This window comes from Callorhinus ursinus, unplaced genomic scaffold (genome assembly GCF_003265705.2).
Source record: "Callorhinus ursinus isolate GAN/ISIS: 27379988/994484 unplaced genomic scaffold, GSC_fseal_2.0 scaffold26, whole genome shotgun sequence".
In the NCBI taxonomy this organism is placed as follows: Eukaryota; Metazoa; Chordata; class Mammalia; order Carnivora; family Otariidae; genus Callorhinus; species Callorhinus ursinus.
This window is the reverse complement of record NW_027397088.1, coordinates 20,152,116-20,166,546: the sequence shown is the minus strand read 5'-3', so window position 1 is coordinate 20,166,546 and position 14,431 is coordinate 20,152,116. Positions and strand designations below refer to the sequence as shown.

Here is a 14,431-nt window from a genome sequence, read left to right as displayed (position 1 = left end):
CACTATTAATAGTTTTTACTTCCAACAAGCTGGTAGAAGGAATTGTTAGCCGTCAGCCATTTATAAATGAGTAATAATGAAATGAAAGTTTGAGGCTAAAAAGAAAGCAAGACAATATTTAAAGGTAACAATAGGATCATATGAAAGTTTTTTCTCAAAAGATAGAGGAATTCAAGTTTGATAAAGGGAATAAAAATCATCATGAATGGGGTGCCTGGGTGGCTCAGTCATTAAGCGTCTGCCTTCAGCTCAGGTCATGATCCCAGGATCCTGGGAACGAGGCCCGCATCAGGCTCCCTGCTCAGCGGGAAGCCTGCTTCTCCCTCTCCCACTCCCCGTGCTTGTGTTCCTTCTCTCACTGTGTCTGTCAAATAAATAAATAAAATCTTAAAAAAAACAAAAAATCACCAGTGAAAAGGGAGATACTAAAAATGATGAAAAAAGAAACATCCTACAGTAGTGTTACTTCCAGGCGTGATTTATTAGGAGAGCTTTTATAGTATCAAATGCCCAGGTCCCATTCTGAATTAGAATCTCCAAGAGTGGAATTTAAGGATATTAACGTAAAACCTACCCAGCTGATTCCACTAAACATCCCTGATTGAGATCCACCATTCTCCCAGACAGAGGTTCTCAATCTTGAGTGCTCACTATATTCACCTGAAGAGCTTTTGAAAATTATAAACAACTGAGGGGCACCTGGGTGGCTCAGTCGGTTAACCATCTGCCTTCCGCTCAGGTCATGATCCTGGGGTCCTAGGATCGAGTCCCAAGTCAGGGAGCCTGCTTCTCCCTCTGCCTGCTCCTCCCCTTGCTTGTGTGCTCTCGCACATGCGCTCTCTCTCCCTCTCTCTCTGACAAATAAAATCTTTAATAAAAAAAAATTTATGTTTCAAAGGACACCATCAAGAAAGTGAAAGGACAAGTCATACAATGGGAGAAAATATTTACAAATCATGTCTGATAAACATCCAGTATCAGAATGCAATAATTACACAAGTCAACAATAAAGACAAATAACCCAATGTAAAACATGACAAGATATGAATACATATTTCTCCAAAGGTATACAAATGGCCAAAAAGCACATCGAAAAGATGTCAACGTCATTAACTACAAGGAAAATGCAAATCAAAACCACAATGACATACCACTCCACACCCACTAGGATGGCTAAAATTAATTAAATAATAAACAAATAAAACAGCATTGACTACGATGTAGATTAGACCACCCAGAAAGAAAAAGGATTAAGAACTAAGCCTGAGGAACTCCAAATTTAACTGCCAAATAGAAGAGAACCAGCCTATAAGAGAGACCAAGAAGCACCAACCTGAAAAGGAGAAAATCTGTAGGTGATAGAAGGCAAAGGAAGAGAACATGTCAAAGAGATCAACAAGGTCAGTGCTGCTGAATGTAGATAAAAAGTAAAGTGAATGATAGGGGCGCCTGGGTGGCTCAGTTGGTTAAGCGACTGCCTTCGGCTCAGGTCATGATCCTGGAGTCCCGGGATCAAGTCCCACATCGGGCTCCCTGCTCAGCGGGGAGTCTGCTTCTCCCTCTGACCCTCCCCCCTCTCATGTGCTCTCTCTCTCTCTCATTCTCTCTCTCAAGTAAATAAATAAAATCTTAAAAAAAGAAAATGTCTCATTGATTTAGTGATACAGCATGATCTGGAGAGGATATTTCCACAGAATGATGGTGGCAACATTACTAAGAAACTAGGCTGCCTTTCTGAACTTTCTAATGTGTTAACACTTCACTCAAGCGTAAAAGGTTTGAAAATAAATGAGTACCTTGATTATCTGCAATTAGTCTCAAATCCTCTGGAAAGTCTGGAAAATAAAAACTGATTAGAAAAAGCGAGCTCCCAACAAGTTCACAAACCCACAGTAAGAACTCTTTAAAACTAGCTAAACGGGATTAGACTTCTTAAAAGACTGCTTTATGGAGCAAGGTGAATAATGTTCCGTACTACTCCAACTTCTTACTGATCGGGTCAGGCGCGTTTACATCCTCCATTATTTGCCGTGATGGTGATCGAGCGTCTGGCCACAGTAATGAACACTACCCGGGACCCAGCACTACAACACGTCTGCGTTACTCGAGTAAATACCAACTACAAAACGGAAACTAGGCAATGAGGTGGGTATACAGATCTCCTTTCACCAGAAAAACACGTGTCGTCCCGAGATTCAGAGAGAGGTTTTATAAGTAAAAGGGAACAAAAGTGAAAAACCACAAGACATTGGCCCTTCTAGCCAACTTCTGTTTAAATCCTTGAAATACAAGTCTGTGAAAGCTACATAACTGCGAAAGCCTTGTCCCATCCCACAAATTCAGCACAGAAAGTGGGAGAACAAATGGAGTGAGATTTGACAATAAGGAACGAGGTCCCTTAAATATTCCTTACGGCCCTCCAGCACCTAACGCCAACCACTCTGTCCTCACTTCAGGCAGCGCTACCCGCCTCCCAATCCCCCGACCCCAGCTGGCAAGTCCCCTTTCAACTACGAAACAAACCAGCAAACGGCCCGAGAAAGACCGAAACTGGAGAAACAAGGCTCCACCATGAAAGAAGCTCTAGCCACACTCTGCTCCACACTGATCCACCCGCCACCCTTACCCAGAGATCGGGAAATAACATACCAGTTCGAAGTGAGAGAACCGCACGCCGTTCTGCGGATACGGGAAACACTTCAGATGGAGCTCGCCATGACACATACGTCCCGCCACGTCTATTTGCGCATGCTCGGCGACGGTGGCCCGGGGAGGTCAAATTGCATCATCGCTGAAAGTGCGAGTTCAGGTCTAACTTATTTTGGTAGAGATTACACTTGGAATTCCTTTGTTTGCAAGAGTGAAAATAGACACCAAAACCTCAGGTTCTTAAAATCGATTAATAGCCATCTTCTGCTGAGCTCTTACTATGTGTCAGGCACCATATTAAGCGCTTAACATAAACATTATCTCCCAACTTATTATTATTATTATTTTATCAAAGAGGAAACAGGGAGTGTACTTACTTGCCTAAAAAGTTACTATACTAGTTGTGACAGTCCTCTGTGCTGAATTCAATTTTGCCCAACTCTGAAAGAACCTACTCTTTTCATTACATTTTACTTTCTTCCTCAATCTTTTGTGAAAAGAGGTCACATTGGAGAAGAGAGTAGAAAAGGACAAAAAAACAGTTGGATTAAACAGTACAGATCATTTAACACCAAGCATTTTTGTTTTGTTTTGTTTTTTAATGCTTAGAAGGCAGATAAACTGTAAGGCAGTTTAGCAGAAAGAACTTTCACGGAGTATACTGATTCTGACCTAGTTGCTTTCCATGTGTTTTCTCACTTTATTATTTTTTTACCCAAGACACTGTGCTTGAACTTGTTTACTGAAAGAGCATCTCCACTTTAAAAAATGAAGACAACTGGCCATGAAGAAGACAGAAATCGTGAGCTTTATTCCTAGTGCAATTCCTTCTGTGACCTAGAGTCCACTGCAGTCCTCACCCAGCTGAATTCGAATTGTACATTTATGTTGCCCCATCTCTTTCACTGTAATCCCACTGCCTAGCATATAATCTTCCACTTAATGGAAGATAAGCATACCTTAATGAAGTGACTGACTCCCTCCCTTTCCCTGCCAAGCATACCTTAAATGAAGTGACTGACCCCCTCCCTTTCCTGCCAAGATCTAGTCGATTTCACTTAAAGAAATTTTACTGAGTACACATCACTTGACCTCAAGCATGATGCTGGATGCTAGAGCTAGAAAGGGGAAAAAAAGACAACTCCCTACCTGAAGGATATTTCCAGGTTATAGTTTCGGTAGAAAAGAGCAATCGTTGTGGAAGATGAATGCACAGGGACTGTGGAGCACAAAGGGGAGATTTCTCCTTCTACATAAGGGGGTCAAGACTCCCCATGGGGGAAGTAAGAGCAATGGAGGAAGGTATTCCAGGCAGGGAGATAGTAAGAGCAAATGTATGGAGGCCTGAAGTATAAACTCTTGTATATTATAAAAGCAAAAAGAGTAAAGGGGGGTGATGGTTGAGAAGGCTAGAGAGGCAAAATGCAGGGACCACATGAAGGTGAGCCTTGTTTGCTAAAATAGACATTAGATCAGACATAATCTTGGATGTATTAGGTAGCATGAAAGTGTCTGAGCAGATGATTCTTTCAGGAGGTTGGGTTGGAGGACAAAACTTCAAGCATGAATAAATATTGAAAACCTAAATGGAATTGTTGACTGTGAGGAATGGGGAAATGGAAAGGGGGGACCCTTTTAATATGAATCATTTGAAAATTCAGTGACCCTACCTCTAGGAATTTATCTTACAGAAATGTTCACAGATATGCCAAATGACGTATGTGCCAGGTTATTCTTTGAAATGTTGCTTGTAATAACAAAATACTGAAACCCTCTCTGGCTTCTCAATAGGGAATGGTTAAATATATTTATGGTATCTATACAGCTCTTAAGAAAGAATAAGGTTGCTTTTAATGTACTACCCAAGACATTCTTAAGTGGAAAAAGGAAGTTGCAATGTAGTGTTTACAGTGTATTGGTATAGTTATGGAAAATATATATATATGTAAATATATACATTGGCTACAGGTTTACTTTTCCCTCTATGCCCTTTTGTAACTGTTATTTTTGTACTGAGCCTATGTACTACTTATTCAAAAAATAAAGATTCATTTTATAAATAAAATTAAAATGGCACTTGATAATTTATAATTTACTGGTTTATCTATTATTTTGTAGTATCGAACTCTGATTTTCCTTTATGTTAATATTTAGACTTTAAATCTTTTTTTGGTGAGATATATATAACATAAAATTTACCATTTTTGCCATTTTTAAATGTACAATTCAGTAACATTGATTACATTCACATTTTCATGTATCCATACCACCATCAATTGCCAGAATTTTTTCATCCCCCCAAACTAATCTGTACTCACTCAGTAACTCCCCTTTCCTTCTTCCCCCCACTGCTGGCAACCATAGTTCTGCTTTCTGAGCATGTGAATTTGATCACTCTAGGTACCTCATATAAGTGGAAGCATACAATATTTGTCCTTTTGTAACTAGCTTATTTCTCTTGGCATAATATCTTCAACCATGTTGATGTAGTTGCATGTGTCAGAACTTCCTTTTTTACAGCTGAACAATATTCCATTATATGTATATATCGCATTTTGTTTATAAATTTTAAATTTCTATGCTTTGATTCTCAATTAGATTGTAAACTTCGTACGAATAGACACTCTATCTTGTTATTGTTCCTTCAGCCCACAAATATAATATTAAATGCTTTATAAATGTTTGGTGGCAGACAAACCAGTTTATGTGTATAGAGACACACTAAAAATGCAAGTGAATGTATAAAATAATAGTAAAGATTTTTGAGAACTTATAAGTGTGTGCCAGTAACAACAGTAAGCCCTCCATGTGAATTATCAAATGGATCCATCATAATAACTCTATAAATAATCCTATAAATTAGTAGTACTATTATTAATATTATTTTATCCTCCTTTTAAAGATTTTTTTATTTATTGGGGAGAGAGAGAGCATGGGGGTAAGGAGCACAGGGAGAGAAAAACTCAAGCAGACTCCGAGCTGAGCACACGGAGCCCGATGCACGGCTTGATCTCACAACCCTGAGATCGTGACTTGAGCGGAAACCAAAAGTCAGCCACTTAACCAACTGCACCACCCAGGCAAACATCTCTTATCCTCTTTTTACAGAGAAGGAAACTGAAGGTTAGGTAGTCCTACTCTGGTCTTTTTTAGCAATTTTATATGAATACTTCAAAAGAAACAAACTGTGTACTATCATTAAAAATGCAAATATTCACATAGAGAAAAACATTGGAGAGAAAAAAACAAAAATAAGAGAAATGTGTAATAAAATCTATAAGCCTTCAGAATGATTGACTCCATTTTTTATGTTTGTCTTTATAGTGAAAATTGAAGAGAAAATGTAGACAATAATGAAGTTCGAATTCTTATTATCTCGGCCACTAACCAACAAAGAAAGAATGAAACATGAAGATTATAAACATTTATGCACATATATTTTAGTTTTAGCTTATAATCTTAGCCTTTAGTTAGTATACTTATAAATTTGTACCAATCGATGTCTTTTTTACGAGAAATAAATCATGCACTTAATTCACCCTTGAAAAATGCTAAGGAGTATAATGAAATTTCTGTGTAGAATATTAGGTAAGTTTAGTAGAATGAAATTTAAAATGTATTAATCTATTTCTCATATGAGATCAGAAAAGTATGAGTGTTCTCAATTTTTAAAGTTCAGCAGGTCAACACATACTACGTGAACGTATTGTTTTTTTGTTTTTTAAATTTTGTTTATTTGTTTGACAGAGAGAGAGAAACAGCAAGAGAGGGAACACAAGCAGGGGGAGTGGGAGAGGGAGAAGCAGGCTTCTCGCAGAGCAGGGAGCCCGATGCGGTGCTCAATCCCAGGACCCTGGGATCATGACCTGAGCTGAAGGCAGACGCTTAACCACTGAGCCACCCGGGAGCCACCATGTGAACGTATTGTTATTTGTGATAGCTTCAAAGCTAACTGTAATTTCATAAGCAAACAGCATGAAGGGAGCACATGAAAATTGATGCTAGACCAGGGTTTTTGGTTGGATCTGATTGTCAGAGTAAACTCCCCAGCTGGAAACTATACAACTAAAGCAGCTTTTTAGGAAGGCTTTTCAGGTGTTGGTTTTCATAAAGAATTGAAGATCAGGAAATAACTTAGGACATTATCACAGTATCTAAATACAAACCCAAGGAGAAAGATGGTGATAGTTGAAAGTATGTCAAAAGAAACTTTGCCCCAAATAGGTGAAGACTTCAATGGGGAGAATAAAAAGGAAAGACACTGATATTCTTAAGTAAACTGAAAAAAGATTATATAAAACATGTTGTGAAATATATTAACCTGCTGAGGGCTTTTGAATGAATGCTTAATTTTCTCCGTGTCATCTAACCACTAGGGGTCAGAGCACTATACTTGCAATAATAGCAGCTTTTTCTATTCTGTCGGTTTGCACAAATAGATTTGGCTCAATCCTGTAATTAATTTTCTGTTTTGATTCTTCCACTCTCAGTATGAGTGGTTTGGGGGCTGTGCCTGTGGGCCAGGCCAAAGCACTGAGAGGCCCACCTCCCCTTGCCTCAGGGCAGGTAACCCACGCTAGGCCAGGGTGATTTCCGGGCTCTGTCCACCAGGAGAACCTGCAGCCAGAAGCTTCTAAAACTACCAGGTGGAGAACACCTGCCTGGGGCCCAAGCTATTTCACAGGAAAGTAGATCTGAATGATGAAGGAATAAATCAGTAAGTTCTGAGGACAACTATCAACCCCCCTACATCCAGCTTGCTTGAAGCGAGGTTTACTTCTGAGCTATTTAGTTTCATGAATAGGTAAACTCCCCCTTTTTATTTCTTAAGCTAACTTGAGTGGGTTTCTTTCAGTTGCAACTGAAAGAGTACTAGCTAAACTTCTTGGTTTTACATATTCTCTTGATTTAAAACAAACAACAAAAAAAGATAATTTATATCTGTTGTCTAACTCCCTGATTACTTGTGTCTGTGGGAGACATAGGATGTTTTTTCTGTCTTTCAGTAATATATAACTCAATATATAATAAACTTATTAAGTCATAGAATAATAGATTTGCAGTGTATATAGTGTACCTGAAATTCTCAGACTAGAAAAAAAAAAAACAGACACAATTTCTGCCCTCTTAAGAGTTTACATGCTAGCAAGTAGAGATAGATGATACACAGTAAATATGAGATAAATAAAAATCATATGTTCAAAGGTGATAAAAATGGCCAAAAGTTCATAGCAGAGTAAGGATAACCAAGAGTGAAGTCCTGCAATTCTTAAAGATGGTGGTCAGAGTAGGCTAATTGAGAAAAAGATGTTTAAACAAAGACTTGAAGAAGATGAGGAGGTTAGCCAAGAAGAGTGTAAAGGGGAAAGGGACCTGCCAGTGGAAAGGCTCTAAAGGCTCTAACACCTGGTGTGTTCAAGAGATAGCAGGAAGATTAGAGTGGTTTGAATGGAGTGAGTATGTGAATGCATGAGTAATAAGAAAGGAGGTCAAAGAGTCAATGAAACCAGATCATGTACAGCTTTATGGGCCATAGTCAGAACTCTGGCTTTTCCTCTAAATGAAATGGGAGCCATTAGAGGGTTATGAAGAGAGGAGTGGCTCAAGGACATAAATTGGAGATAACTAATAATCCAGGGGAGGGCAGATGCTGTCCTGGACTAGCCAGGTAGCAGCAGAGGTGATAAGTAGTTAGATTCTGGACACATTTGAGGACACAGCCCATAGAATTCCCTGTAGGTTGGATCTAGAGTATGAGGGGAAAAAAAGAGAAATAAAGGATGATTCCCAAGTTTTTGGCCTCGACTACAAGAAGAATAAAATTACCATAATTTGGAATTAATTACTGAAGGGGGAGATCAGGAATTCAGGGTTTGTTTGAAGTTTTTTTTTTTTTTACCTTTTATTATCATTTTTTATTTTGAAATAATTTCAAAGTTTTTTAAAGTTGCAAAAAATAGGGGCGCCTGGGTGGGTCAGTCATTAAGCGGCTGCCTTCGGCTCAGGTCATGATCCCAGGGTCCTGGGATTGAGCCCCACATCGGGCTCCCTGCTTGATGGGGAGTCTGCTTCTCCCTCTCCCACTCCCCCCGCTTGTGTTCCCTCTCTCACTGTCTCTCTCTCTGTCAAATAAATAAATAAATAAAATCTTTAAAAAAAAAATAGAGTTGCAAAAAATAGTACAGTGAATTTATGCATAACCTTCACCCAGCTTCCCCAGATGTTAACATTTTATATAACAGAAGTACAACAATCAACACCAAGAAATTAACATTGACATGATACTCTTAACTGTCCCAGTCTGGGACACTTCCTTGTGCTTTGTGGTTGTTTTTTTTTATCTTGACACTTTTGAGGAATACTGATCAATTATTTTGTAAAATGTCCCTCAATTTGAGTTGGTCTGATGTTCCCTCATGACTAAATTCAGGTATGAAATATTGGCAGTACAACTATACAAATTATCGATACCGTGCCCCTTTCAGCCCATCACAATCAAAGAGGCACATGATGTTGGAATGCCTCACTACCAATGTTGCACTTTGAACATTAGACCTCTCCAGTGGAAAGTTACTATCCTCCCCTTTGTTATTAGTAAGTGCCTTCTGTGAAGATACTTTGAGAGTATATAAGTATCTTGTTTCTCAGCATCCATTCATCCACTAATTTTAGTAGCCCTTAATGATTCTTGTAAGCAACAGTTATTACTGTGGTGTTTGCCAAATGATAATTTTCCATTTCCATCATTCCTTCTACTTTTATTATTAGATGAGCTGTTCCTTCCCATCATTTATTTATCTGCTCAATTATTTATTTATATTAATATGAACTCATAGATGTCTATTTTATTCTACGGCTTATCATCCATTACTACCATTATTGTGATGCTCCAATTATCCCAGATTTGGCCCTTGGACTTTGGGGTGGCTTCTGTGTTCTTTTAACAAGACTGCTTTTTTTTTTTAAAACACTTTCTTATTTTTTGGAATCACAAGATTCTCCAGGCTCATCTTGCACTTTTGCTGCCCCTCAGAATCCGCCAATTCTTCAATAAGTCGTGGTTCTTTTTAGTGAGAAGTGATATTCACAAACCAAGATGTGAGCACCAAGTGTGCTCATTCCTAATAGGCATCATTGCTTCAGAAGCTCAGTTTTGAATTTCTTAAACTCGAGATACCTCTTAGCCATCTAATTGGATTGTTAATTTGGAGATTTGATGGATGATTCTGAAGTTTAGGTGAGAAGTTTGGGCTGCAGACATTAATTTGGGAGTCATTTGGCATATAGCTGACATATAAAACCAAAAGACTAGATGAGATTAGCTATGGAATGAACATAAATAATGAAGAGAACCAAAGACTGAGGCCTGGTGCACCCTGATATCAAGATGAGGGATGGGGCACTTGGCTGGCTTAGTTGGTAGAGCATACAACTCTTGATCTTGGGGTCATGAATTCAAGCCCCACACTGGGTGTAGAGATTACTTAAAAATTTTTTTTAATTTTTTAAGAAATAAAAAAAATTAAAGATGAGGGAGAAGAGGAAGAGCCAGTAAAGAAAACTAAGGAGGAACCAGTGAGGTAGGAAGAAAACTAAGAATATGGTATCCCAAAAGCCAAATGATAAAGATGCATCACAGAGGAGAGAATGATCAATAGTGTCAGATGATGCTGATGGGTCAAATAAGATGACTGGGATTTGACATTGGATTGAGCAACTTGGAAGGACAGTTTTGGTGGAATGGTGTGGGTAGAAGCTGAATGAAGTGGATTCCAGGGTGAAGGACGGAAGAGAACTAGAGATAGCAGGTATAGAAAACTCTGCAGATTTCCTGCAAAGAGGAGAAATACTGGACTATAGGTAGTAGTGGAGAAAGTGGGTTCATAAAGAAGGACTGTTTTACATAACACTGTATGTTAACTACATTGGAATTAAAATAAAATTTAAAAAAATAAAGGACTATTTTTTTAAAGATAGGAGAAAACAAGAGATTGTTATATGCTACATAAGAACAACACCACAGAGATGGAGAAATTGATGATATAGTACAAAGAGGTGGAAACCACTGAAATGATATTCCTGAGGAGAGACAGTGACTTTTCTGAGCATTGTATCACAGCGCCTGAAATATAAATATTTGGAGAATAAATAAAGGTTGTTCACCTAGTTTAAAAAATCTAAGACATTTGGCTGATGTCATTTTAAAAGTCAAACTGAAAAATATGACTTAAAAAAAACAAAGCTAGAGCTTTTTTTTTTTAAGATTTTATTTATTTATTTGAGAGAGAGAGAGAAAGAACGAGCAGCAGGGAGAGGGAGAAGCAGGCTCCCCACTGAGCAGAGAGCCCGATGTGGGGTTCCATCCCAGGACCCTGGGATCATGACTTGAGCCAAAGGCAGACGCCCAACTGGCTGAGCCACCCAGGTGCCCCAAAGCTAGAGCTTTCTAATGAGACATTAGCAGTGACCATCAAGAGCCCACTAGGGATGGGGTGGCTGGGTGACTTGGTTGGATGAGCGTCGGATTCTTGATTTTGGCTCAGGTCATGATCTCAGGGTCCTGGGATCAGAGCCTTGCTGTCTCCATGCTCAGCGGGGAGTCTGCTTCTCCTTTTCCCTCTTCCTCTGCCCCTCCCCCTGCCCACACTCTCTCTCTCAAACAAATAAGTCTTTAAAAAAAAAAAGAAAGCAAGAAGGAAAGAAGAAAGAAAAAGAAAGAAAGAAAGAAAGAAAGAAAGAAAGAAAGAAAGAAAGAAAGAAAGAAAGAAAGAGAAAGAAAGAAAGAGAGAAAGAAAAGTCAACTAGGTGCCTGGCCAGCTCAGTTGGAAGAGCACATGACTCTTGATCTCGGAGTCCTGGGTTTGAGCCCCACATTGTAGGGGGAGAAATTACTTAAAAATAAATAAATAAATCAACTTAAAAAAAAAGTCACCTAAAATAGAGGTGCCCGGCTGACTCAGTCAGAAGAACATGATCTCTTGATCTTAGGATTTTGAGTTTGAGCCCCATGTTGGGTGCAGAGATTACTTAAATAAATAAATAAAACTTAAAAAAAAAAGTCAATTAAAGTATTATGCTGAAAATATATTTCCCTGGCAAGTATCAGAATGTGGTCACTTCCAGGAAGGTGTGGAAAAAAGAAAATCTTTTTTTTCTTTTTTAACCATAGGACATTCATGGCTTGTGTTAAAAAATAAAAAGAAAGAAAGAAAAATGCATCATTGATGCTATTAGCCACATCTCTCACTGGCTTCTTTCCAAATATTTTCTTACAAGTGATAAATCTATAGGGGAAATTCAGAGATTTGCAATTCCACTGAGAACAAATCTCTCTGAGAGTGAATAGTAGAAATAACAAAGGCCACGGAGAGCTTTTGCTCCTCAGAAATTCTGCCAGAGAACAGAACAGAACCCTTTCAGCAACTGATTTTAGGAGAATTTTACTCTCTGAAGCTGCTGAGAGATCAAGTTTATGTTGAAACAGCTAGGAGGGGAGGAAGAAGAGGGAGTATTCCATTTTATTTTATTCAGTTTTGGCATATTTGGTTGTTCTAAATTTCTCGAATACCCCCATTGGGGTTGTTGTTCATTCAAGGAGAGTAATAGCCAGATGAAAAGAAAAGCTAAGCCAGGACAAAATAAAGAAAACAAGATTCTTTTTGTCTTACTTTTCGTGTGTTCTCATATTTACCCTCTATAATTTCTCAATAAATAATTTGTAAGGAGGCAGAAAAAAATGTTTAGTAAAAAGGCACTCAGTGAATAATTACAGCATTTATTTTCAAAGCATATTTAATTGTTTTATGCATAAATATGGGCAGAATTCATATCCTAAATGAATTTGCTCAAAGCAAAACTATACTCCCTGAAGCTGATTTGTTTTTACATAACTATGATGTCTATGAGACAAAGAACACATATAAATTTATTTTTACTTTTTAAGTGTATTTATTTTTATTTTTTATGAGCTTAATTGATTGTTGATTATCTTAATTAAAGGAAGTAAACAGTGCAGTGATTAACCCAAAATAATCTAAAGTCTTTCATATTTGACTATGAAAAAAGTTTAATATTTAGCAATAAGTGTGGAAAATTTTAACATTCTAAGATTTTTTTTTAAACTTCAAATAAAGCAGCGAAAACATACTGAGCAAAACCTCATTTAGCTCATAGGCTGGTCCTACACAAATTACACTTGCAATAAATGGATGTTAATTAATCACCAAGAAATTTGTCACCTTCCTTATCTATCATTTAGCAACTATGTCAGATAGTCATTGTTTTTCCTTATCCAGAAGAACCTACTCTAATTCCGTGCGGTTCAGGTAGCCCTGGACTATTTGAGCCTCTACTAGTGGGCAAGTGAGGAGGACCAGTTCAATCAGCACCTCATATTTCTCTGACCCTGTTACTGGATTTCATGAGGACATTCAATTCTGGCTAGGTCCATCAGCATATCCTACCCTCCCTGGCCCAAGTTCATGGGTGAGCACATGGTAACCGCTATGCATCGCCTCCTGCCATTCTTATAAAATATGACTATGCACTTCTGGCCCTAGTTGATCTAGAATTGACTTCTGACCAAAACTGGGCCAATCAGAGTTCTTTTCCCATGATTTCAAAATTGAGACTAAGAAGGTCCAGTATCAGTTTTGACACGTCTTTAACAGAGGAACTGTATATTAGGGCGCTTCCATGTGACTGTGGGAGAACAGAAAGCCTTCTAGAAAAAAGGAGCAGTCAGGAAGAGAGAAGCAGAGATGAAAAATGAAAAGAGAAGTCCTGCTACTGGTCCTCTCGAGGCTAGGCTGCATTTTTTTTTTTTTTTTTTTTTTTTGGTAAAGACAAAGAGCAAATTCACATGTGCCTGCAAGCAGGGGGAGGGGCAGAGGGAGAGGGCCAAGGAGAATCTTAAGCAGGCTCCACACCCAGAGTGGAGGTTCACACAAGACTCAATCTCATGACCCTGAGCTCATGACCTGTGCGGAAATCAAGAGTCAGATGCTTAACTGACTGAGCCACCCAGGAGCCTCAGCCAGGCTACATTCTTTTTTTTTTTTTTTTTAAAGATTTTATTTATTTATTTGAGAGAGAGAGAGAGAGAAACAGCATGAGAGGGGAGAAGGTCAGAGGGAGAAGCAGGCTCCCCGCTGAGCCGGGAGCCCGATGCGGGACTCGATCCCGGGATTCCGGGATCATGACCTGAGCCGAAGGCAGTCGCTTAACCAACTGAGCCACCCAGGCGCCCCCAGGCTACATTCTTGACCCTCGGTCCTCTGAAGGTACACATTAGAATCTTCATGTTAGTTTCCTTCTTTGAAGCTAGCTTCTTTGCTTTCTCCTTGTCAATCAAGAATCTCTAATTCTGCAGCCCACGAAGGTAAGTAGAGGAGAAAGCAGATGACTATAGCAACCCAGGGTTGGGAATTTGTAGGACAGTTAGAGTAGAGAGGGATAAGCAGAAAAGGAAACTGGAGGTACCAGTGAGAACAAAGTTGAAGAGACTGAAAATGAGGATGGATTTGGGTTTGAGAAGAAAGAGAATCCAAAATGGGCTAAACCCAACTAGAAGAAGGGAAAGACTGGGGAGCTGGAGGGCAGAGTTAGAGGAGTTTGCTGCTTTCCGGGAGTCAGGAATGCAGAGGAAGGATGTGGTCGCAAAGTGAGATACCAAAGGTAGAAAAGTCCCAAATTGCAACAAGGTCCAGGATGTGGCTAGGAGAGGGGGCTGTTGAAAGGAGGGAAGTGTTGGAGGAGAGGGTCAGGAACTCTGCCAGTAAGA

The 14,431-nt window shown here is 39.0% G+C and overlaps 1 protein-coding gene across 3 annotated transcripts in view; it reads right to left on the bottom strand.

The window, feature by feature from the left end:
- CDKAL1 (CDKAL1 threonylcarbamoyladenosine tRNA methylthiotransferase) overlaps positions 1-2,735 on the bottom strand; it is a 654,884-nt gene extending 652,149 nt beyond the window's left edge. For 2 of the 3 annotated variants that reach the window (XM_025891077.2, XM_073877633.1), the window contains exons 1-2: positions 2,650-2,735; positions 1,797-1,835 (exon numbers count right to left, since the gene is read on the bottom strand). The gene's annotated coding sequence lies outside the window, so the exon portion shown is untranslated. The remainder of the gene's footprint in view (positions 1-1,796; positions 1,836-2,649) is intronic. The other variant, XM_073877631.1, reaches the window with a different exon arrangement.
- Between the last annotated feature and the right edge of the window lie 11,696 nt (positions 2,736-14,431).